This window comes from Balaenoptera borealis (assembly GCF_965194805.1).
Source record: "Balaenoptera borealis genome assembly, chromosome: 13".
NCBI classification, from domain to species: Eukaryota; Metazoa; Chordata; class Mammalia; order Artiodactyla; family Balaenopteridae; genus Balaenoptera; species Balaenoptera borealis.
In genome coordinates this window covers 37,757,633-37,784,542 of record NC_138870.1, presented here as the reverse complement: position 1 = coordinate 37,784,542, position 26,910 = coordinate 37,757,633, and the positions used below count along the sequence as shown (strand labels likewise).

At 38.3% G+C, this 26,910-nt stretch overlaps 1 protein-coding gene across 2 annotated transcripts in view; it reads left to right on the top strand.

Moving 5' to 3' along the window:
- The window catches only part of NELL2 (neural EGFL like 2), a 363,845-nt gene that overhangs the window by 179,363 nt on the left and 157,572 nt on the right, over positions 1-26,910 (top strand). The window lies entirely within an intron of this gene.

The following is a 26,910-nucleotide window of genomic DNA, read 5'->3' as shown; positions in this document are numbered from 1 at the left end:
AATCTAATTCTTATTTTTATGGGTAAGAATACCATATAGATTTTTCTTCAGAAAGACTTTCTTTTAAAAGCAGTTAACTGGCTTTAAAAATTGAATGTTTCTGAAAAGGAAAAAAAAAAACAAACTGTAGTCCATCTGAAAAGCAGCTTCTTGGCAGAGAAACTGTAATGAGATGGGACCATGGTAAATAATCCACACTGGAAGACAATGGGAAAACAAACTCTCTCTCATTCTTTCTTTCTTGCCCTTTCCTTCCCTCCCTTCCCTTACTCTGTCCCTCCTTGCTTCCTCCCTCCCTCCTTCCCTCCCTTCCTTCCTTCTTTTTTTTCTTTCTCAGCTTCACATCTAATTCATTTAGTAATGAATTCCTGACACAGTATCTGCATTTCATTAATTATGGAATATAGAGCCAATCTGAGAGGATTTCTTTAACAGTAAGATGAGTGATAGCCTCACAGAGTTGCTCCAAGAGATATGAAGGAAAAGATGCAGAATGACCTCAATTCTCTGATTGTAAACTAGCACACAACTCTCCACTGGAGCTAATGGGAGGCCTGCTAACAGAGTAGGGATAAATAACCAGAGGACCAAGCCCTATGGGATTAATTAGGAAATTCTAACAGATTTTAGCTTTCAAAACTATGGTTAATGATACATGCTCTACTGAGTATTACAGTAGAGTTTCTTAAATAAAAAGGTCCAAGGTTACTGTGTGAGTCAGCGTTCTTCAGAAAAACAGAACCAATAAGACATATATGTCAATAGATAAGAGAGGAGAGAGAGAGAGAGAGAGTGAGAGAAAGTATAAGGAATTGACTCATGTGATTATGGAGGCTGAAGAGTCTCAAGATCTACAGTCAGCAAGCCGGATACCTAGCAGAGTTGATAGTGTAGTTTTAGTCCAAGTCTAAAGACCTGAGAACCAGGAGAGCCAATGGTGTAAGTTCGATTCCAAGGGCGGGAGAAGACCAGTGTCCTAGCTCATCAGTCAGACAGGCAAAGTCTCCCTCCTACTCAGCCTTTTTGTTCTATTCAAGTCTTTAATTGATTGGATGAGGCCCACCCACATTAGGGAGGGCAATCTGCTTTATTCCAAGTCATATGTAAATCTCATCCAGAAGCACCGTCACAGATGGATACACCCAGAATAATATTTGATCAAATGCCTGGTTACCCCATGGCCTAGGCATGTTGACGAATAAACTTAACCAATACAGTTACAAATTAACAACAACAAAAAAAGGAGATGAGAAAAAGTATTTCTGATGTTTCCAAATATGAATTAACCTTTTAATAGCATCATCTATCCATCTAATTAAGTGAAAAAGTTACCACATAAAACAGATTTTAGAATTAATATGATATATGGAAGTATTAAAGTGTTTTTAGGCATTGAGGAATATCTATTTAACATGTTTACAATGCTGAGGAAATACTGTTTTGTATTGTTTTGTGTTTTCATGAAAATCATTCCTTCTCCAATTAAGGATTTTTGGTGCAAAACTTTCGAAAATCCCTATCAAGTGACATAACAAAATTTGAACTTGCATCAGTGGTTTTTCTGGCCTCATTCATCATTTACTGTCTGTGATACTTAACTTCAGCTTTCTCTAACTCAATTTCTGTTCATTTGTAAACTTGATTAAGTTTACATTAAGATACTCAAATCAAAGGAAAAGGGCATTTTTTCTTTGAAGCCAAGGCCTCCTCTGATATGAAGGGAGGACTTTAAATTTTTTAAATCAAACCTAATAAAGATTAAACTTCTCTGAATTTCTTCTTAAGCATAGTTTCTCATGCAAAGGAAGTTGAAGAAGCTGTCAATGCTACCTATATACTATTCTTTTGAAACAAAATACCATACTTGTGTGATTTTTATGGTCAGCTGATTTTTTCCCCCAAAGAATGCACATCTCTAGAAAACACTCATAGTTAAGTCTGAGTTCATGATCACTTTGGATACTATATAGAGGAGAAATCATAAATCAGTTATCAATTAATGATATATCTATGTATTAAATAGGATTAAGAACAAGTATTTTCTTCTTTCTGAGGTGGATCTCTAGGCTTTTTTTGGCATATTGATTTATGATTGGCTTTTATCACTAGACTTCGTATAGCGACTCTCTGTTAGCATTCATTTATTCGCAGGATTTGTTGAGTACAAACTATGTGCCAGGTCTTGAATGGGTGCTGGCCATAAAGTCATGGGTAAAACCAATTACACTTCTGCTCTCGTGGAGCTGACTTTGTAGTGGAGGTAACATCTAAAGTCTATGTCCATTTTCCAGATGCAGATGGAGATGAGAATTGTGATTGATGGTTTTGCACTTTTGAAATAAGTAGTCCTGTCTTTGTATTCTTTTGGCAGTTGTTTTTTAAGACCTTATTATTCAACATGCTGGTCCAAGGACTAAAAATATAGGCCATTACCTGGGAGCTGGTTAAAAATGCAGAATCTCATACTGTATCTAAGACCTACTGAATCAGATCTGCATGTTAACAAGATCTCCAGGTGATTCCTATGCATATGAAAATTTGAAGAGCACTGGTTTAAGGCATAAAGTTTATTAATATATCATCTCAATGATTTGGCAGCTATCCAGTGTTTTTTAGCCATATGTTCAACTGGAGGAAAAGTTTAGTGTTCACAAACTCAGTTTATTTTCATCAGTATACCGTTTCACTTCCTCAGCTTAGTTTCTTAGAGTGCTCAGAGTTTAGAGGTTCAAGCTGCATCAAATTCACCCAAAGAGCTTGTTAAAAATACACATTCCTGGATGCAGCCTTTATCCTGGGTTGGGTCTCAAAAATCTGCATTTTTACAAGCTTCACAGGTGATTCTCATGCACGTTCAAGTTTGAAAAGGATTATTCTAAACTAGTTCTATATTGACATCCTTCTCAGGATGGATTCAAAATTGTGATTACTTTTGAGCCTTTAATTAATCTATTCCTCTCTAGAAAGATGAATTGTTGAGCCTGTGTGGTCATATATCCCTGTGTATCACAGTGGTGTTAGTTTAAACCAGTATTTCTCAACGTTGGTACTATTGACATTTTGGACTGGATAATTCTTTGTTGTGGGTGCTGTCCCCTGGCCTCTACCCATTAGATGCCAGTAGCACACCTATGTCCATCTCCCCACTTCCAGCTGTGATAAACAAAAATGTCTCCAGACATTGCCAAATTTCCCTGGGAGGGCAAAATTGCTCCCAGTTGAGAACCATTGGTTTGAATTAAGTAAAGAATAGGAACATGGCTATATGCTAGCATGATGCCTACCCCCAGTGTCTGTTTATATTATTGGATTTTCTTGAGGGCTTTTGGATTTATGCCAAAGGTGAAGAGGGGTTTATGTACAAGCTTGTGAGGGCTGCCTGGACCTTTGGGCTGGTTTAACACTGAATGGTGGGAGAGACATAATGTGATGATGGGAAAGGGGATAAACTCTCATATGTAAGACATAAACAAGGCTACTGTAGGGCCTAGGTTCCAAAGAACAAAACAAAGTTAGGTAAAAGAACCTTTTTTTTGTTTTTTCATGCTGTGAAGACTGAAAAAGATGCTATGTGGTATCTCAAGAGTTTTGTAGTTTGGGGATGGGAGCTTTTTTTAAAGGGGCAAAATTAGGGACACAGGGATATGTACTAGTTTTGGCAGAGACTCAGAGGACAGGGAAAGGCCTAGAGGATGCCCAGGGGCAGGGTATTGGGCAGTGATGGTATGCGCTGACTTATTCTAGAATCCATAGAAACACTCAGGGTAACTGAAGAGACTTTCAAGGGAGGACTCAGATTCATCAGCAGCCAAGGAAGTTTGTATCCATAGCCTATAACATTATTGACCTTCTGGTAGGTATGGTTTTGGGTTTTGTTTGACCTGCTATTCTCAACAGAATGCTTACCTTTTCATTTCTCTGTAATATGATGGAGACATTTACTACCTGCCAATGTTAAACAAGCATTTATAACCATTACCCTTTTACTAGTCGATGCTGAAAAGTCAATTAGAACAAATACTTATTTTGTACAACTCCTTGTGCATAAGGAGGTATTCTGGTACCCAGATGGATACGTTGCAGATTTAGATGTACGTCTACCCGTAATTATTTTTTTTTAAATATATGTTAGAAGAAATTTGGGGATTTAATAGACAAATGAATGTAAAATGTTTATATGATCAAATCAAAATCTTTCCATTTACTAACTGTGGGAACTTGTACAAATCACTTAATATATCTGAGCCTCAGTCTCCTCACCTATTAAACAGGGAGAAATTGTTTCATGAGGTTGCTGTGGGAGGGGAGGTTAAACAAGATTAAGTAGGTGAAAATGCCTTCCAGAAAAATAAGTCTTTGGTAAGAGTGTGCCATTGAACTTGTGTTTTACACATATATTTATTACTACCAGTGTGTCAGTCAATTCATGCAACATGAATTTATTTTGGGAACTAAGATATTATACTATTAGTTTATTGGAAACTTGAGGCAGCAATACTCAGAGTCAATATGATAATGTCATATTTTCAGCCACTTATAATGAGATCTTTAGCTACTTCAGTAACTAACTTATCATGGATTATTTCTAGAACCAAACCACTTTATGCCAAATGAATAATATTCTAACCAGTTCTTGGATATAGAGTATGTATAATTTGTCCTCATTTTGTAAATTATATGATAAAACTTTAAATGTAACCATGGGAATTCATGTTATTTTTCTATAAATGAGTAGCAGGTTAAAGTACTTGATAATTACATGTATATGTACTTGTTTATTAGTGTTAGGGAGAAAACGTCTGCATTGAATTAAGCAAAATCAGCTACAGGTGTCTTATGTGAAGCAGTGGTTCTCTATCAGTTTTTTATTAGATAAAAAAAGTCATTTTTTAAAAAAGGCACCATCCTGGAAAAGTATCCATTTGAACTGATATGTAAAGCATACATGATTAATAATTTTTTAATTAATTAATTAATTATTTTGATTTTTGAATTTTATTTTTATACAGCAGGTTCTTATTAGTCATCAATTTTATCCACATCAGTGTATACATGTCAATCCCAATCACCCAATTCGTCACACCACCACCCCCACCCCCCCACCGCTTTCACTCCTTGGTGTCCATACGTTTGTTCTCTACATCTGTGTCTCAATTTCTGCCCTGCAAACCAGTTCATCTGTACCATTTTTCTAGGTTCCACATATATGCGTTAATATACGATATTTGTATTTCTCTTTCTGACTTACTTCACTCTGTATGACAGTCACTAGATCCATCCACGTCTCAATACATGACCCAATTTCATTCCTTTTTATGGCTGAGTAATATTCCATTGTATATATGTACCACATCTTCTTTATCCATTCATCTGTCGATGGGCATTTAGGTTGCTTCCAACCTGGCTATTGTAAATAGTGCTGCAATGAACATTGGGGTGCATGTGTCTTTTTGAATTATGGTTTTCTCTGGGTATATACCCAGTAGTGGGATTGCTGGATCATATGGTAATTCTATTTTTAGTTTTTAAAGGAACTTCCATACAGTTCTCCATAGTGGCTGTATCAATTTACATTCCCACCAACAGTGCAAGAGGGTTCCCTTTTCTCCACACCCTCTCCAGCATTTGTTGTTTGTAGATTTTCTGATGATGCCCATTCTAACTGGTGTGAGGTGATACTTCATTGTAGATTTGATTTGCATTTCTCTAATAATTAGTGATGTTGAGCATCTTTTCATGGGCTTCTTGGCCATCTGTATGTGTTCTTTGGAGAAATGTCTATTTAGGTCTTCTGCGCATTTTCGGATTGGGTTGTTTGTTTTTTTTAATATTGAGCTGCATGAGCTGTTTATATATTTTGGAGATTAATCCTTTGTCTGTTGATTCATTTGCAAATATTTTCTCCCATTCTGAGGGTTGTCTTTTCGTCTTGTTTATGGTTTCCTTTGCTGTGCAAAAGCTTTGACGTTTCATTAGGTCCCATTTGTTTATTTTTGTTTTTATTTCCATAACTCTAGGAGGCGCATCAAAAAAGATCTTGTTGTGATTTATGTCAAAGAGTGTTCTTCCTATGTTTTCCTCTAAGAGTTTTAGAGTGTCTGGTCTTACATTTAGGTCTCGAATCCATTTTGAGTTTATTTTTGTGTATGGTGTTAGGGAGTTTTCTAATTTCATTCTTTTCCATGTAGCTGTCCAGTTTTCCCAGCACCACTTATTGAAGAGACTGTCTTTTCTCCATTGTATATCCTTGCCTCCTTTGTCATAAATTAGTTGACCATAGGTGCATGGGTTTATCTCTGGGCTTTCTATCTTGTTCCATTGATCTATGTTTCTGTTTCTGTGCCGGTAGCATATTGTCTTGATTACTGTAGCTTTGTAGTATAGTCTGAAGTCAGGGAGTCTGATTCCTCCAGTTCCGTTTTTTTCCCTCAAGACTGCTTTGGCTGTTCAGGGTCTTTTGTGCCTCCATACAGATATTAAGATTTTTTTTTTCTAGTTATGTAAAAACTGCCATTGGTAATTTGATAGGGATTGCATTGAATCTGTAGATTGCTTTGGGTAGTATAGTCATTTTCACAATATTGATTCTTCCAATCCAAGAACATGGTATATCTCTCCATCTGTTGGTATCATCATTAATTTCTTTCATCAGTGGCTTATAGTTTTCTTCATACAGGTCTTTTGTCTCCCTAAGTAGGTTTATTCCTAGGTATTTTATTCTTTTTGTTGCGATGGTAAATGGGAGTGTTTCCTTAATTTCTCTTTCAGATTTTTCATCATTAGTGTATAGTAATGCAAGAGATTTCTGTGCATTAATTTTGTATCCTGCAACTTTACCAAATTCATTGATTAGCTCTAATACTTTTCTGGTGGTAGCTTTATGATTCTCTGTGTATAGTATCATGCCATCTGCAAACAGTGACACTTTTACTTCTTCTTTTCCCATTTGTATTCCTTTTATTTCTTTTTCTTCTCTGATTGCCGTGGCTAGGACTTCCAAAACTATGTTGAATAATAGTGGTGAGAATGGACATCCTTGTCTTATTCCTGATCTTAGAGGAAATGCTTTCAGATTTTCACCATGGAGAATGATGTTTGCTGTGGGTTTGTTGTATATGGTCTTTATTATGTCGAGGTAGGTTCCCTCTATGCCCACTTCCTGGAGAGTTTTTATCATAAATGGGTGTTGAATTTTGTCAAGAGCTTTTTCTGCATCTATCGAGATGATAATATGGTTTTTATTCTTCAATTTTTAATATGGTGTATCACATTGATTGGTTTGTGTATATTGAAGAATCCTTGCATTCCTGGTTTAAATCCCACTTGATCATGATGTATGATCCTTTTAATGTGTTGTTGGATTCCGTTTGCCAGTATTTTGTTGAGGATTTTTGCATCTATATTCATCAGTGATATTGGTTTGTAATTTTCTTTTTTAGTAGTATCTTTGTCTGGTTTTGGTATCAGGGTGATGGTGGCCTCATAGAATGAGTTTGGGAGTGTTACTTCCTCCGCAATTTTTTGGAAGAGTTTGAGAAGGATGGGTGTTAGTGCTTCTCTAAATGTTTGATTGAATTCACCTGTCAACCCATCTGGTCCTGGACTTTTGTTTGTTGGAAGATTTTTAATCACGGTTTCAATTTCATTACTTGTGCTTGGTCTGTTCATATTTTCTATTTCTTACTGGTTCAGTCTTGGAAGGTTATACCTTTCTAAGAATTTGTCCATTTCTTCCAGGTTGTCCATTTTATTGGCATAGAGTTGGTTTTAGTCTTCTCTTAGGATGCTTTGTATTTCTGTGGTTTCTGTTGTAACTTCTCCTTTTTCATTTCTAATTTTATTGATTTGAGTCCTCTCCCTCTTTTTCTTGATGAGTCTGGCTAATGGTTTATCAATTTTGTTTAACTTCTCAAAGAATCAGGCTTTAGTTTTATTGATCTTTGCTCTTGTTTTCTTTGTTTCTATTTCATTTATTTCTGCTCTGATCTCTATGATTTCTTTCCTTCTGCTAACTTTGGGTTTTGTTTGTTCCTCTTTCTCTAGTTCCTTTAGGTGTAAGGTATGATTGTTTATTTGAGATTTTTCTTGTTTCTTTAGGTAGGCTTGTATAGCTATAAACTTCCCTCTTAGAAGTGCTTTTGCCGCATCCCATAGGATTTGGTTCGTCGTGTTTTCATTGTCATTTGTCTCTAGGAATTTTTTGATTTCCTCTTTGATTTCCTCAGTGATCTCTCGGTTATTTAGTAATGTATTGTTTAGCATCCATGTGTTTGTGTTTTTTACGTTTTTTTCCCTGTAATTCATTTCTGATCTAATAGCATTGTGGTCAGAAAAGATGCTTCATATGATTTCAGTTTTCTTAAATTTACTGAGGCTTGATTTGTGACCCAAGATGTGATCTATCCTGGAGAATGTTCCGTGCGCACTTGAGAAAAAAGTGTAATCTGCTGTTTTTCGATGGAATGTCCTATAAATATCAATTAAATCTATCCAGTCTATTGTGTCATTTAAAGCTTCTGTTTCCTTATTTATTTTCATTTTGGATGATCTGTCCATTGGTGTAAGTGAGGTGTTAAAGTCCCGCACTATTATTTTGTTACTGTCGATTTCCTCTTTTACAGCTGTTAGCAGTTGCCTTATGTATTGAGGTGCTCCTATGTTGGGTGCATATATATTTATAATTGTTATATCTTCTTCTTGGATTGATCCCTTGATCATTATGTAGTGTCCTTCCTTGTCTCTTGTAATATTCTTTATTTTAAAGTCTATTTTATCTGATATGAGTATAGCTACTCCAGCTTTCTTTTTATTTCCATTTGCATGGAATATCTTTTTCCATCCCTTCACTTTCAATCTGTATGTGTCCCTGGGTCTGAAGTGGGTCTCTTGTAGACAGCATATATATGGGTCTTGTTTTTGTATCCATTAAGCAAGCCTTTGTCTTTTGGTTGGAGCATTTAATCCTTTCACGTTTAAGGTAATTATCGATATGTATGTTCCTATGACCATTTTCTTAATTGTTTTGGGTTTGTTTTTGTAGGTCCTTTTCTTCTCTTGTGTTTCCCACTTAGAGAAGTTCCTTTAGCATTTGTTGTAGAGCTGGTTTGGTGGTGCTGAATTCTCTTAGCTTTTGCTTGTCTGTAAAGCTTTTAACTTCTCCATCAAATCTGAATGAGATCCTTGCCGGGTAGAGTAATCTTGGTTGTAGGTTCTTCCCTTTCATCACGTTAGGTATATCATGCCACTCCCTTCTGGCTTGCAGAGTTTCTGCTGATAAATCAGCTGTTAAGCTTTGGGAGTTCCCTTGTATGTTAATTGTCCTTTTTCCCTTGATGCTTTCAATGATTTTTCTTTGTCTTTAATTTTTGCCAATTTGATTACTCTGTGTCTTGGCGTGTTTCTCCTTGGGTTTATCCTGTATGGAACTCTGCACTTCTTGCACTTGGGTCGCTACTTCCTTTCCCATTTTTGGGAAGTATTCGACTATAATCTCTTCAAATATTTTCTCTGGTCCTTTCTCTCTCTCTTCTCCTTCTGGGACCCATATAAAGCAAATGTTGTTGCACTTAATGTTGTCCCAGAGGTCTCTTAGGCTGTCTTCATTTCTTTCAGTCTTTTTCTTTATTCTCTTCCACAGCAGTGAATGCCACCATTCTGTCTTCCAGGTCACTTATCCGTTCTTCTGCCTCAGTTATTCTGCTATTGAGTCCTTCTAGGGTATTTTTCATTTTAGTTATTGTATTGTTCATCTCTGTTTGTTTGTTCTTTAATTCTTCTAGGTATTTGTTAAACATTTCTTGCATCTTCTCGATCTTTGCCTCCATTCTTTTTCTGAGGTCCTGGGTCATCTTCACTATCATTACTCTGAATTCTTTTTCTGGAAGGTTGCCTATCTCCACTTCATTTAGTTGTTTTTCTGGGGTTTTATCTTGTTCCTTCATCTGGTACCTGCCTTTTCATCTTGTCTATCTTCCTGTGAATGTGGTTTTTGTTCCACAGGCTGCAGGATTGTAGCTCTTCTTGCTTCTGCTGTCTGACCTCTGGTGGATGAGGCTATCTAAGATGCTTGTGCAGGTTTCCTGATGGGAGGGTCTGGTGGTGGGTAGAGCTGCCTGTTGCTCTGGTTGGCAGAGCTCAGTAAGACTTTAATCCACTTGACTGCTGATGGGTGGGGCTGGGTTCCCTCCCTGTTGGTTGTTTGACATGAGGCAACCCAACACTGGAGCCTACCTGGGCTCTTTGTTGGGGCTAATGGCAGACTCTGGGAGGGCTCATGCATACGAGTACTTCCCAGAACTTCTGCTGCCAGTGTCCTTGTCCCCACAGTGAACCACAGCCACCCCCACCTCTGCCAGAAACCCTCCAACACTAGCAGGTATGTCTGGTTCAGTCTCCCCTGGGGTCACTGCTCCTTCCCCTGGGTCCCAATTCACACACTACTTTGTTTGTGTCTTCCAAGAGTGAAATCTCTTTTCCCCCCAGTTCTGTCGAAGTCTTGCAAACAAATCCCACTAGCCTTCAAAGTCTGATTCTCTAGGAATTTCTCCTCCTGTTGCCAGACCCCCAGGTTGGGAAGCCTGACGTGGGGCCCAGAACCTTCACTCCAGTGGGTGGACTTCTGTGGTATAAGTGTTCTCCAGTCTGTGAGTCACCCACCCAGCAGTTATGGGATTTGATTTTACTGTGATTGTGCCCCTTCTACCGTGTCATTGTGGCTTATTTTTCTTTCAATGTGGGGTGTCTTTTTTGGTGAGTTCCAGTGTCTTCCTGTCGATGATTGTCCAGCAGCTAGTTGTGATTCTGGTGTTCTTACAAGAGGGAGTGAGAGCACGTCCTTCTACTCTGCCATCTTGATTCAGGCCTCTAATTTTTTTTTTATACTTTTTATTGGAGTATAGTCGATTTACAATGTTGTGTCAGTTTCATGTGTACAACAAAGTGAATCAGCCATACATATAGATATATCCACTCTCTTTTAAATTCTTTTCCCATATAGGCCATTACAGGGTATTGAATAGAGTTCCCTGTGCTATACAATAGGTTTTATCAGTTTTATCTATTTTATATATAGTAGTGTGTATATGTCAATCCCATTCTCCCAGTTTATCCCTCCCCACCCCCTTATCCCCTGGTAACCATAAGTTTTTTTTCTACATCTGTAACTCTATTTCTGTTTTGTAGATAAGTTCATTTGTACCCTTTTTTTTAGATTTCACATATAAGCAATATCATATGATATTTGTCTTTCTCTGTCTGACTTACTTCACTCAGTATGACAATCTCTAGATCCATCCATATTGCTGCAAATGGCATTATTTCATTCTTTTTTATGGCTGAGTAATATTCCATTGTATATGTGTACCACATCTTATTTATCCATTCCTCTGTTGATGGACATTTAGGTTGCTTCCATGTCCTGGCTATTGTAAATAGTGTCGCAATGAACATTGGGGTGCATGTATCATTTTGAATTATAGTTTTTTCCAGATATCTGCCCAGGAGTGGGATTGCTGGATTATATGGTATCTCTATTTTCAGCTTTTTAAGGAACCTCCATACTGTTCTCCATAGTGTCTTTACCAACTTACATTCCCATCAACAGTGTAGGAGGGTTTAAATTTAAATTGATGGAAAAAGTCCTTTTTGCAACTTCATGAAGTTTAAGGTCAGATATAACTTAGAGATTATAATTACAAATACCAACTCTATCTTGCCTTTCAAGAAATCCAAGTCATATGTTCTAGTTATATTTGTTAAAAGTGTCGAAGCCAGTTAGCAAATGCTTGCTTGAAGTGAAACACAACTATTAGCATTCCTCTTACAATTCTCTTCCTCTCATTATATATTCTTTAGCTTCAAAAAGAAGAACAGCTCCAATATAAAATAAGATTATCATGAGCAGAAAGGACATTGGGGAAAAAAGGCTTGGAGATAGGAGATGGAAGTTTGAGCATGGTTAATGGCAGCAAAACAATATAGCTACAAATACCTAAGAAATGCACAAATGAAATAAATCTAACTTTGATTCAAGATGTAAAATTATGTTTGGGATCAGTTGTGACAACATGTGATGCTGTGAAGAAAAATGAAATGGCATGGTGAAAGCAACAGACATTGGAATAAATATTAGTCTCATTATTAATATTATGAATAGAAATAAGAATAAGTTTTAAGGAGACAATATCTGTAGATTGTGAGAAGCACAAATTAAATGTCAGAGAAGAGTGAGAAATTTGAATTATGTGGAGAAGGACTTGTCTTTTTTGGGCAAATGACAATTCCAGAGCAAAAATAGCTGTATGTGTTTGGACAGAAGGGGTAGTTAGGAAACTGGTGCTACCCTTAATGAAGGTGAAATATTGGTAAAAAGGCAAAGACATTATGGCTCTAATTTGGATCTCATATTCATTGGTGTGGTATAAAAATAGATCCCTAGGATTTCAATAATACATAAAAATATTTTCATTTTTACTTTTAATTCCATTTTAAATTTCTTCCAAGTAATTTTACTTTAATATGAAGAATATGCTTTTAAACAGATTTTTACAAATTGTTCATATCCTTAAATAAGAAAGTGATGGTAAAGAAATGGGGCTGAAATTGTAGAACACATACGTTTGTTTATACTGAGTTGTTGTGAGGTCATACTTCCTAATCAGCATTAAACATTGATTAATACTGTCAAATTTAGCAATGCAATTTAGTCAGTGATTTATGTGTAAACAAATAATTGGAAATTGGAGCGGCTTCATATCTTTCACGAAAGCACTGTTGTAATATTTAGATTAATCTAATAACTCTGAATGGGCAGCAATTTGGATATTGTAATGACTTGTTTTGGGTAAAATAAATATATATGTGTTAAGTTAATTTTTAATATTAAAAATACTAATCTGCCTTCTTGGAATGAATGTGGTTCAACTTGATGAATTTTCACATCCAACATGGCAAGGCAATCTTCCAAATGAGCCTGTCTGTTCCTTAGTTTCAAGCAAGTTGGATTCAGCCAAAACAGCTACTAACTAGTCATGCATACGCACAGATAAAAAGTGCAGAAGTAGAGACAGATGGACTCCTTGTGGCCAAAGAGATTTGGGAGACACTGTGGAGGAATTGGGGCTTCATCTGGGCCCTGAAGGGTGAATGCAATTTAGATTGGTAGAGAGAAGTAAGTAAAGAGAAAGAGCAAGACATGTCTCGGAATTTTTTTGCAACAGGAGGCTTATATCCAGGTGTGTTAGCAGGTTACACTGTAACAATAGAGACCAGATTGTGGAGGAACAGTGGGTTACATGGAGTGATTCTGCTCTAGATTTGCCAACCACTGACTTAGAGCAAACATCTGAGAAACTTCTTAACTTCAAACATGTTCCTTGGCTGTGAAAAGTGGGTACCTCTATATGCTCTCCCTAGGTCACAGGGTTATTGTGAGAATGAACATATAATGCCTATGAACATGAACTGTAAGAATCAAGGTGTTACAAAAAATGTCAGGTGGTCGATCTTTACAACTGTGTGTGTTAGGTTACCAGCCCGAGCTGTGTGCTGTACTCTGCTTGGTGATTTTGCTCTGCACCCCAGCTCAGATTCCTCTCATTTCTTATAATGATTATTTCAGACCTTCACCATTCCCTACAAACCTTTGAGTCTACCCATTCTCTTATTCTCAGCAGATAACTTCTTTACCAACAAAACAGAAAATGGAAACGTAATTCCTCATCCTCCTGCTGTCATTACATAAACCCACATGCTTCACACCCACCCTTTCTTCCTTTCCTTAGTCTCAGTGGAGTAGATACCCTTCCTCCCAGGAGTCATGAGTTCATCTCAGTGCTGAATCTCATCTCTTCCTGTCTTCAGAGGAAACTTTCTCCATCCGTTCCTCTCAAACTCAGTTTTCAACTTCTTTCTAGTTGCTCCTTCCCATCAGCATTTAAATATCCTTAAATTTCTCCATTAACCCTACCTCCCTTTCTAGCTTTTGTGTTATTGCCCCCCTTCTTCTTTATAGGCAAATTTCTTAAAGACGTGATCTGATTTCACTGTCTTTATTTCTTCATGTCAGGTGCTCTCCTTAAACCACTTCAGTCGAGATTTTTCATCCCATATCCCCTCCAAACTGCTCTCACCAGGGTCTCTGATGACTTCTATATTGTTAAATCAGACATTTTTCAGTGCGTACCTTGCTTGACCTCTAGGCAGCAATTAATTCTACTGATCACTCCGGCCTTCAAACACTTATTTACCTTGTCTTCATGAAAGCAGATTGTATTAATCGGGTGTCAGAGTTGCAAACAACAGAATCCACTCTGGCAGTTTAAACAGAAGAGGAATATAGTGAAGGATGTTAGGTGGCTCACAATATATGTGGGAGGACAGCTTTAGATGATGTTAAGCTACAACAACACCTGTCACATCTGGGTACAGATCCCACTCTCTCCGCCTCTTGGTATCAGCACTGCAACTCACACAAATACTGCACACTTTTCACTGCTGACACCCAGGACTGGACTCTGGAAGTTGTACCACTGCCTTCTCCACCATGCTTGCTAGAAGATCTCACAACCTGCTTAGTCAGGAGTTCTCTTCTGAATTGAGGTTTGGCATGAGTGCCCCTGATTGGCCATCCTAGGCCATAGGTCTATATTCTAGCTGCCAATTACACTGAAAACTAGAGTTGTGACTTCTCTCTTGGGGAGATGGAGATGCCCCAAATAGAGAAGGTGCGTTGAAGAGGTGGTAGCTACCACTATTTCAACATTCGTCTACCTCCAATATGCTTCTAATTTCGCTGCTACATCCCTGAGCAGTCTTTCTCAGTCCCCTTTCTTTACTTGCTCCTGGAATGTTGAAGTTCCCCAGGGCTCCATCTTAATTTTTCTCTCCTCATTCTGAACCCTCTCCCTGGGTGGTGATGTCTAACAGCATGGCTTTAATTACCTTCTCTGTGCTTAGGACCCCCAAATCTTGATCTCCAGTTTTGAGTTCTAGGGCCACATATCTGACTGCCTTTTGGACAGTTCTACTTGGATGTGTCTTAAGCACCTCAAAATCAACATGTCTAAAGCCATACTCCTCTGTAACCCAAATGCATTCCTCCAGTTCCCCACAGCACAGGTCCATCTAATTGCTGAGAAGGAAGATGTTATCCTTGAGAGCTTCCCTCTCTCATCTGCAGGTATACAGTCAGTCCCAGAGTGCAGTCACTTTTAGATCCCATATATATTGTTTTGAATCTGCCACACTCTCTCCATATTCAACTAGAATAGACTGTCACAGTCACAGGAGCCCAAACTACTAGGAGAGCTTCCTCCTAGCTTCCAGTTTTGCTCTTCTGTAATCCATCCTCTACCTTGCAGTTAAAAAGATCTTGCTGAGCAACTCATGTCATCTCATTCCCCTGCTTAATGCCCTTCGGAGAAGCACACACCGCCCCGCCCTCCGCCCCTCCCCCCCGCCCTTGCATGTGCTTATGTGGTCCTAGGATATCTCTGGAAAGTTGCACCAGAAATTAGTAACCGTGGCTGTCTTGGGGATTTGGATGGGAGAACTGAGTGGCTGAAGGTCAGACTTACTTTTATTGTGCACTCTATTGTATCTTTAAAATTTTTATACCATGTGCACGTATGATGTATTCGAAAATTGACTGAAAAAACCAGTAGATTTCCATTGATCGCAAGATAACGTCAAACTCTTTCATGTGGTTTGCAAGACCTCAACACAAAACTGCTCCTGCTTGTTTCGTGAGCCACATTGAATGTCTTGCTATTCTTTGAATATGTAAAATTCTCTCACTTTCCAGCATTTGCACATAGTTCCCTTGTTTGAAATGCTCTCTTCTTTCCCATCTCCTTTAGTCCTCTGCTCAGATGTCACAGCTTCTGGGAAGCCTGTTTGACTAGATTTTGAGCCCTCACTTTTTTTCTAGGTAGTACTGTCCTTATCAGACTCATAACATCATCATCATCATCATTATTATTATTATTATTATTATTATTATTATTATCATTATTATTAATTGTGTCTCTTGTCAGAAAGACCACAAGTTCTGCAAGGACAGATACATCTGGCTTATTCAAGGCTATGCCGTTGGTTTCCATGTTAGCACTTTGGACATAGTAAGAAATCAATAAATATTACTTACATATGGATAAACTACTCATGCATTTGTTTCCTCTGCCCCTTAATATTTCAAATTATCTCACCTTGCCCCATAGGTATTAGTTGATGATCCACTCTCAACCCTGTCTCAAATTGTCCTACTGCATGTCTTTCTCTATCTCTCTCTGTCTCTGTCTCTCTGTCTCTGTCTCTTTATATATATATATATATATATATATATATATATATATATATATATATATATATATATATATATCAGGAATCCTAAAGCTAGGAGAATATAGTCTGTTAAGAGTAGCAAGAAACTGATATAAAGCTAATGGTTTCACTCTTGAAGAATGTACCGTACAATTTACAATGAATGAATTTTTAAAAAATAAATGAAGGAAATATGTTCAATGTACCCTTTGCTTAATTTCATGTGAGATGTCAAAAAAATCATATGTTTAAGTAGCGTATGATAGCTATAGTTTTTAATACATAAAAATTAATATTTGGTAAACAAACTCATTAGTGCCACTGACTTTAAAACATGATTGCTGGCAATTCCTTTAAATGCTAGCTTATTTGTAAATGACGTTTTAATTTATTCTTTACTGATTTTTCACTGAGCAGCCTACTTTGACTTGCAAATTTTTTATTCTTAAAAATACTCTTATCTTCCCAAATGTGACTCTCAATTCTCCTTCCAGAATTACATTTCTCAGAACTTCGTCTTTTTCTTGATTTATGAATTAAATTTTTGATCTCTTTGCCAACTTTCCCAAGCCAGTTTTTCACAGCTGGAGGGCCAAGATTTAGTAATAACCCATACTGATCTGTATCATTCTTCAGTATGAGGAGTCCTTGCTGTTGAGCTGTATGACTTAAGACCTTACTGGCTGAGCAAGAAGGCATTAGTGTTCATTACCATGCTAATATAATCTTTTTACAGGACAGTGTTGAAAATGCTGTTGCCTTAGAAATACACCATGCTTTTAAAAAAAATGGCACCAGTGACATGCAAGGCATAAGATGGGGGTAGCTGAGTTGCATGGCAGAAGCACATAGGTGAGGGGGCAGCATGCCTGGGTGCACACTGCCTCCAAGGTTAGCGTGGAGACCAGTCTATGGCCAAAAGGAACATTAACTTGGGACCTGGGGTTTGGAAGCAGTGTTCTCATTTTGATTGTCACTCATTAACCATGTAAACTTGTATCAGAGGGATCGTCCAAAAACACAGATCGGATTCAATTAATCCTCTCCTAAAACCTTTCCCATTTTGTATAGGATGAAGTCCAAATTTTTTAATGGGGCTCACGAAAGTTTCATGATCTGACTGATCCCTGCCACCTTTTTAATTTGTCTCTGGCATCCCTGTGCCTCCATTTCTTCGATAGTAAATGACTGGGATTAGTTTAGATGATTTCTAAAATTCCTTTTGGGTCTAAAAATCTATGATTCTGAATAGTTACAAAGTCGGCCTCAGCTTTCAGATAGGGTAAAAGGGAATTTATAAATTCCTGTTCTAAAATATATCAGCTTGAATTATCCTGGGGCAAGGGAAGCTGTTCAAGTATAAGAAACACAGTTTACTTCTGCTTTTTAAGTTTGGTAGAGTAGGATTGTGTGTCCTACAAAATCCTAGAGAATCAGATTCTTCAGTGCAATCATATAGATCATGTTCTCTTTGTTAGAACTGTAAATTATGAGGGCTGGTAACGACTTGGAAACCGCTAGCCTTTGTCTTTACAGATGATTAAATTAAGGTCCAGAGAGATGAAATGCCTGTCAGGTTTATAATAGAGCCAAAGACTAGACTCCAGCCTTCTTTATTCCCACCGCAGTGTTTTTCCATGACACAAGACAATTTCACCACTGTGGCTTATGTTCACTGTTCATACAAAAAAGCCCACGTCTAAGTGAATGCCTGGGCAGTATCCTGGGAAGACAAAGGATTCACTCTGCCAAGTTGAGCTCCAGGTCAGGCCAGTGTGAATGAGGATACTTATCTTTTCTCCTTCCGATGAAAAGCCATGAAAGGGTCCATTGATTCCTTCAGCAGATATTTAGTGAGGGCCAGCCATTATTCTAGAACAAGGTCTCTACCCTCCAGAATCTTATATTCCAATAGAAGTAGACAACAGACATACTAACAAATAACTTAATAAGATGCTTTCAGACACTGATAAGTAACGTGGAGCAACTGGGGCTGGGAAAGTTACTTTAGATTTAGTAACTACCTAAGACTCTGACTTCTATTAATTCATGAACATTCTCCTTCACCTTGATTGTACCTTTTTAAATTAATTCCACAATTGCACCTTACCAACTCCTGTGAGATGTATTTTTCTATGCTGCTTCCCCAAACTCCTCATTCCAAATGCTTTAATGTCTTCATATCACAACAAAGAAGATACCTTTCTTCTATTTGTTGGGCATTTAAGTGCATTTTCATGTGTCTTCTATCCCATAACAGTGTTTCCGGTTTTTTCCTGCACAAACTTCATTCAAATGGAATGTTCATCATTCCTCAATATTTCATATTTTTGCCATCTCTGCTGCCTACACCAGACTTCAATCTTTACAGTACTGTTTTTTGAATACCTCTGTTTGACAGGAAACTCTCTTCTTTGGCAGCGCCTTCCAACTTTGTGCAAGTCAGTCACTTTAAGCCTACTTCTTCAAAAGCCGCTTTCAGTCCTGCCACACCATCACATATTCCTTGGTTGCCTCTGTCCTTAGTCATCAAACTTCCTCTTTTTTTTTCTTTTGGCACTTAGCATATAAGACCTCATGTTGTTATTCACGTAAGTATGTCCTGGCTTCTTAATTTCATTATAAGCTCCTCAAGTTGGGGGAGGGAAGAGTTATAAAATCATTTGTATCACCAAATATAAATTCCCTAATCTGTTCTGAATTAAATGGTGCTCAGAAGAAATAGGCACTGTGTTAAGAAAAAAAAGTTGGTTGCTCCCTATTTAATGCACATGGTGTATGTTTCAGATAGACAGTATGTGTCACTTCATAACATTATCATTTAAGTATTATTTCTTCAGCTAGAGTTTGTCTTTTTTGCCTCATGCAGTATATAGACATGTTTCATGTCCATTATATACTTGTTGAATAAATGAATGAAGATTTTTTAAAAACAACTAGATATTTCAAAGTCTGTACTTTGCTCATGTACATTGTGATTTTTAAGGAGGGGAATGGGGACAGGATAGTAATATAATGGTTCTGAAATTATTTGACCATGCAATACTGTCTTTTCAAGCAACCATGAATCTCTTAGAGATAGTACTCTCTAAAATGTAGGCTTAAAACATAGAAGGCACCTAAAAGGATAATGATGATAATGATGATGATATTACTATTTCCTGGATTGTAAGTCCTTTTAAGGCAGGGTTTATGCTTTAACGCCCTTTGTACTGAATTTTGGAAAGGATGTTAAAAGCCCCATGGTTCAGCAATGTACCCTTTGCTTGAATCTCTACAGTGTGTCCAGCCATGTTTGAATTTTTCCACCTGGCTGGAAGCTACCTTCTAGCAGCCCTTTCTAATATTGTGCTGTTCTCCCCACTTAATAGAGAATTCTATTGAAGCATACTCTGTCCATGGTACTATCCACCTATGGTTGTTGTTTTACCCCCTAGGGTCATCAGTATGACTGAAACTCCAGTAAAGTGACTTGGACATAGAAAACATTCAATAAATATATAGAGAATTGAACTGAATTGTAAGAATTTGACTCATTGAGTTTTTGAATTGGGATTTGGAACTAAAACATACCTTGGATTAAGATTGAATATGTTTTTCATCAGATTACTTTTTAGTTATGCCATTTTTGTGCCTGTGAGTATCTGCAGATGTAAACGGAAATGACGTTTATGTAGCTTTGTAGTTCTAGTATGTAAATGCGACTCTTTGGAGAGTTCCTTTCCTGAAGATGGGGCATGAGAAATTTAAAAAGGCAATTGGCAATTAGGTATACAGTATTGCGATGATAGTTTTTTGGCATTTTACTTCTTTTCCCCTCACAACACTGCTCCAGGAAATAGGTCTGACACTTCATATCTCTTTGTCGTGAATCCTATATTCCTATGTGATCCAAATCACTCAAATTCCTAAAAGGCTTCATATTAAATAGGTTCCTCATTTTTGCTTTACAACCCTATGTTGAATTGGGTTGGCCAAAAAGTTCCCTTGGGTCTTTCTGTAAGATGTTACGGAATATATTTTCTCTGACTATATGACAGCTTAAAAAGGAAACATCTGCAAGAGAAAATTGGACAGGCTGATGTCCCCCAACAGTCTGGGATGTAGACCTAACAATGAGCAATTGTTAGAGACAGTATTTAGAAGGCCAACATACCCTTTCACAAATTATCCTTTATTCATCTTACAAATCAAAATATTCCATAGCTTGTAGCTGTAAATAGAGCCACATTAACAGAAATTACCCCAATTTACTGTCTCTTTTCTCCATCCCATCCCATAGGACTTTAGTATTCTCAAAGTTCCCATTCCTTAAGTGTTCTTGGGAAGGGTCTAGGTTACTTCATATGTACTTATGAGTTGGATTTGGCAGGTTTGGTGGCTACTCCTGCTGGGGTAGGCTTTCTTCTCTAGGGTAGTGTTTGGAGAGAGGCACAGTGTCTTCTGTACTTAATGCTTGTTTCAGCTGGACTCAGTCCTGCTCCAGGCACTGAAGCTACTTCCTTGACTCTACCAGGAACTATGACCTCTCACTAGGAACTACTCTTGTTTTGAGGTGATGTCACAGTGTACTCAGTGGTGTTTCCTTTTGATAACCAAGATGCTGTCCCTGGGTTATGTTCATTATTCTTGGCTCTTTCATCTCCAAAGATAAATTCTTCATGCTTTTGTGTACACGCACTTCTTTGTGGCCATTCCTCCAGCTCACAGCTTAAGCCCAGGGAGCTTATACAGTGGCTTTCAGTAATATTGACTTCTCCTCATTACCCTCTCAGAAGGGCAGGGTTAAAGTCCTTTGATCCAACTGAACACCTTAATAATCCCATATGATTCCTATTATGATCTTAAGACTCTGGAAGCAAATGAGTTTTCATCATATTCCACCAGGGTGCTGGTAGTTTGATTTTTTTTAGGCTGTAATTGATTGTGATACTTTCCTTACAGACCAGTGCAAACATACAGAAGTAGCAGGAGTAGATAATGCTCCATGCATGCTTGAGAAGAATGTATATTCTGGTTTTTTTTGGATGTAGTGTCCTGTAAATATGAATTAAGTCCAACTGGTCTATTGAGTCATTTAGGACCTCTCTTGCCTTATTAATTTTCTGTCTGGAAGATCTGTCCATTGATATAAGTGATATGTTAAATAAAGTCTCCTACTATTATTGTATTCCTCTGTTTCTCCCTTTATGTCTGTTGGTATTTGTTTTATGTATTTAGGTGCTCCTATATTGGGTGCATATGTGTTAATGAGTGTAATATCCTCTTCTTGTATTGATCCTCTTATCATTATATAATGTCCTTCTTTACCTTTCTTTATGGAATTTGTTTTAAAGTCTATTTTGTCTGGTATGAGTATTGCTATCCCTGCTTTTTTGTCATTTCCATTTGCATGAAATATCTTTTTCCATCCCCTCACTTTCAATCCATGTGTGTCTTTTGCCCTGAAGTGAGCCTCTTGTAGGCAGCATGTTGTAGGTTCTTGCTTTTTATCCAATCTGCCACTCTGTCTTTTTTTTTTTCCTAAGTTTAATTTTTATTTATTTATTTATTTATTTATGGCTGTGTTGGGTCTTCATTTCTGTGCGAGGGCTTTCTCTAGTTGGGGCAAGTGGGGGCCACTCTTCATCGCGGTGCGCGGGCTTCTCATTATCGCGGCCTCTCTTGTTGTGGAGCACAGGCTCCAGATGCGCAGGCTCAGTAGTTGTGGCTCACGGGCCTAGTTGCTCCGCGGCATGTGGGATCTTCCCAGACCAGGGTTCAAACCCGTGTCCCCTGCATTGGCAGGCAGATTCTCAACCACTGCACCACCAGGGAAGCCCCACTCTGTGTCGTTTGATTACAGAATTTAGTCCATTAACAGTTAAAGTAATGTACTTATTTCCATTTTAAACCTGGTTTTCCAGTTGATTTTGTAGTTCTTTTTTCCTTTCTTTTTGTTTTTGTTTTTGCTCTTGCGGTTTGATGGTTTTCTTTTGTATTATGCTTGAGTTCTTTTCTGTTTGATTTTTGTCAATCTATTGTATGTTTTTGATTTGTGGTTACCCTGCTTTTCAAGTATGTTGATCCATAACTATATCTACTTGCTTTAGACTGATAGTCGTATAAGTTCAAACACATTCTAAAAGATCTACATTTTTTTTACACCCTTCCCCAGTGTTTTGTGATTTTGATGTCCTATTTTACATCTTCATGTTTATCCTTTTGCAGTTAATTGTAGTTATAATTGCTTTTACAAAAAATTTTTTTCTCTAATTTATATAATGGCTTATTTAAGTGACCTTCAATCCTTTTATATGTTTGTCTTTCCTATTGTGATTTTTCCTTTCCTGTAGATTCTTGCTTCTTTTCTATTTAGAGAAGACCTTTCAATATTTATTTAGGGTAGGTATGGTATTGCTGTATTCTTTTAATTTTTGCATGTCTGAGAAATTCTTTATCTCTCCTTTTATTTGAAGTGATAATCTTGTTGGGTAGAGTATCCTAGGTTGCAGGTTTTTTCCTTTCAGGACTTTGAATGTATCATGCCACTCCCTTCTGGCCTGCAGTTTCTGCAGAGAAATTAGCTGAAAGCCTTATAGGGGTACCTTTGTAACTGACTCTTTGTTTTTCTCTTGCTGCCTTTAGAATCCTCTCTTCATCTTTAGCTCTTTCCATTTTAATTAAGATATGTCTTAGTGTGGGTCTGTTTGGGTTCATCTTGTTTGGGACCCTCTGTGCTTCCTATTCCTTGAAATCTGTCTTATTCTTTAGATTTGGGAAGTATTCAGCCATAATTTCTTCAAATTTTCGATCTCCTTTTCTCTCTCTTCTGTTTCTGGAACCCCTGTTATGCGTACGTTGCCACAGTTTATATTATCCCATAGATCTCGTATGTTGCTTTTATTTTTTTTTCCTTTGTCTTTCTGTCTGCTGTTCTGATTCAGTGATTTCCATTATTCTGTCTTCCAGATCACTTATTTGTTCTTCTATGTTATTTAGTCAGCTATTCATTGCTTCTAGATAGGTCTTTAGCTCAGTAATTGTCTAATTTTTATTGGTTCCTCTTTATAGTTTCTAGTTCCTTGTTACAGTGATCTGCATTTCTATTGATAATCTTTTTTAATTCCTTTAGCATTTTTATTACCTCCTTTTTGAACTCAGGGTCTAGTAGACTGGTGAGGTCTGCTTCATTATTTGTTCTTTCAGAGGATTTCTCTTTCAACTGGCAGTAGTTTCTTTGCTGTTTCATTTTACTTAACTTTCTCTGTCTCTATGAATTTAGGAGAAATCATTATCTACCGTGATCTAAAAGGGCTGTTTTCATGTGGGAGCATCCCTTTGTAGACTGTATGAGTCCAATATTTTTGTTGCAAGGGCTGTTTTTTATCTGGATGCCAGCCACGTCTTTCCTCAGAGAATGCTGGCTCTTAGCCCCTTGATAGGGAGTGTGACTGGCATTGTGGTGTCCAGAGACTGCACAGCAGTGTTGGACAGGGCCTCCTCTTTACTCTGTGGCTGTCACAGCCCTGTCAGGGGTGGGGTCTGCTCCCCAGTTCTTGGACTAGAAGCCCTGAGATCCAGGTTCTATAAGGCTCTGTTGCCCTTGAATGCCTGCCTGCTCTGTCCCAAAGGTTGTGACCAGTGAAGCAAGTGAGGCCCAGGGAACATATGTGCTGTCCCTGCAGGCATCCATGGTTTTGCCCAGAAGCAGCCCAAGGTTGTGTGCGTCCCTTTCTCCACTGTGTTTGTCCCAGACCTAGTGCTAGGCTGCAGTGTGGAGTGGGCTGGTGCTGGGGGCTGGAGTGCTGTGGCTGCAGGAATCGAGATGGTTATGCTGCTTCCTGGGGCCTGGGCTGCCTCTGTGGCAGGCCTCTCCCAAGACCTGTGTGCCCCAGATCTGGCTCCAAGCTGTGGTGTGGGGTGGGTGGAACCAGAGGGCTCCCTCTGGAAATGAACGGCTGTATCCTCCTCCCCAGGGGCTGTCCGCCTAAGACATGCATTTCTGTGGTGCCACTTGACAAAGACTGCCCCTACCCTGTGAGCTCTGAAAATGGGCTTCGAGGCCAGACCTGCCGCCTTCACGTGTGAGCCCACAATGTCTGCCATGTCTGGACCCACCTCCGCCTGTGCGAGCACTGATCATGGCTCCAGTGCCAGACCCACGGTTGCCGTGTGTGTGCCGTGCTGACAGTCGGCTTTGAGATTTGGCATGGACCACTCCCTAGGCCTTCTGGGCTGTCTCCACGCAGCTAGAACGAGTCCCCTGTGAGGGCCCTTCTGCCCGAGATTTAGCGCCTAGCCACCAAGCGCTAGCGGCCCTGCCCAGCACGCATTTCAGACTTTTGGGAGTGTGGTGAGGTGGCAGCTGTCAGCTCCCCTCTCTCTCCTCCATGATTACTAGCAAGCCAGCATGCACACACTCCTCTGGAGCAAAGTCCAGGCCCCACCCATCCCAGCTGACCTCTTAGCAGGAAAGGAGGTTCCCCAGGACAAGGGTCTATGTGTGGACTTTCTCTCCTTCACAGATCCTTCTCTGCGGTGCTGGTTCCGTCCTGATGCCTTTTTCTCTCTTTCTTTTTTTTAAATTTCCAACCTGCTTATGTGGACATTTTTCTTGCAGCTTTGGTTGTATAAGAGATCTTCTACAGCTTCCAGTTGATTTTCTATGAGAATTGTCTCACATGTAGATGTATTTTTGATGTTGCGGGAAGGTGAGCCTCACGTCCTCCTACTCCTCTTTTTCGGTCCTTCTGAGTGATTCTTAACTCTGATTATGTATTAGACAAGGGGTCATCAAACTATGGCCTTTAGGCTAAATCTGATTCACCTTCTTATTTTGTAAATAAAGCTTTATTGGAACATCGTCAGGCTCATTCATTTACATATTGTCTATGGTTGCCTTCATGCTACAACAAGAGTTAAGTAGTTGCAATGGAGAACTTATGGCGCCCAAAGCCTAAAATATTTACTATCTGGCTCTTTATTGAAAATTTTTGCTGACCCCTGCATTAGACTCTTCATAGAGAAGATTAAAAATAATATTATGTCTGTGTTGCACCACAGATAATTAAATAAGAATTTGGAGTGGGATTTGGGGAGTTGGCACAAAAACTAACTTTTTAAAAAGCATCTCACATGAATATAATGTGTAGCCAGAATTAAGAAACACAAATAGATGATCCCTACCCTTCAAGGGTATATTTGACTTATTGGAAAAAGAAACTTACAAAAATTAATAAAGGTACAATGGATATATCTATAATGGAAGCATTTACAAAGTTCCAAGGGAGCACAGCATAGGGAGCATTTCACTTCATTAGGGAAGTTTTCTCAGAGAGACATTTAAACAGATTCTTGAAGGGTGAATCTACTGGTAGACAAGATCCACTGTGGGTGGTGATAGGGAGAGAAATAGAAGAGAGAACAGCATATGCAAAAGCACATAAGTAAGAAAGAGTGTGGCCCATTCAAGAAATGACCAGAAGCTCAGTGTGGCCAGAACACTGAGAGGGAAGAGGGAGTGAGGCCATAGAATATAAAGCCAGAAAGTAATGGCCAAACTGGGAGGGGCTTTGTATGCTAAGATGTTTGTAATTTGCTGTGTTGACTTTCATTTAGAAGTTGAATGGAAAATTGAATCTCTCTAAATCTCAGTATTTTCATCCGTCCCTCTAGCTCTAAAGTATAGCCCCTCGAGAGACTGTGTCAGCTATTTCTTTTGACACTCTCAGGACTGAGAACATAGTTGAGTTTATATGAATGGCATGACTTTTTTAGTATTGGGTCACCTGGCTATCTCCTGTAATTGATCCCTTTCTTTTAATAGTACAAATGAGGTCAATGCTACTTTGTGGATTTACCACAAGGATTTGAGAAAGCAGACTTCTGGAGGAGAAGCACCTTGCCTGGTCAATGCATTAAGACCCTTAATGAAGAGTATAACATAATGATAAAATACCTGTGAAATACTTTATGTTTCAGGCAGAGAGGTGCTATAAAATGGGGACAGTTTTATTGTTAAAATTCACATTCTTCCCAATTAGTACTAGTGCTTATTATGGCTTAGCATTTGCAAGTCTCTACACTCAAAACTTGGTGTGTGAATTACTGTGGAAGCTCTTCAATATGATATCTTGTTTTGCTATTTTACAGCTTCTCATTTCTATCAGGCTCTAGATTGTAATTTCATCTCTGTTCAACACTTACTGGTATAGCTATATCTCTACTCGTATCTCTAATAAACTACATGTTCTTGGTTTCATATCTTTAAGTGAAGTTTTTCAAGTTCTGGTGTATATTGAATATTCTATTTACCTCTTGCAGGGTCTCCCCAAGTGTACAGAATAGCCAGTGAATCAAAAAATAATATGTGGTCAGCTCAGTGATTGAAACGTCCATGATTCTAAGGCAGCCCAGTCTCTACTTTCTGATTCGTTTTATCAAACATTCTATCTAAGGTAGATGAATGGACTGATATTTTCAGATGTATTTTAGAATGATGCAAGTTGAAATATAAAGACATCTTTGAAACTCCAGCAAGAGCTTTTAGGAAAAAATGTTATAATTTCTGTTATTTGAACCTCAAATGTTTCTACTAAAGGAGATACT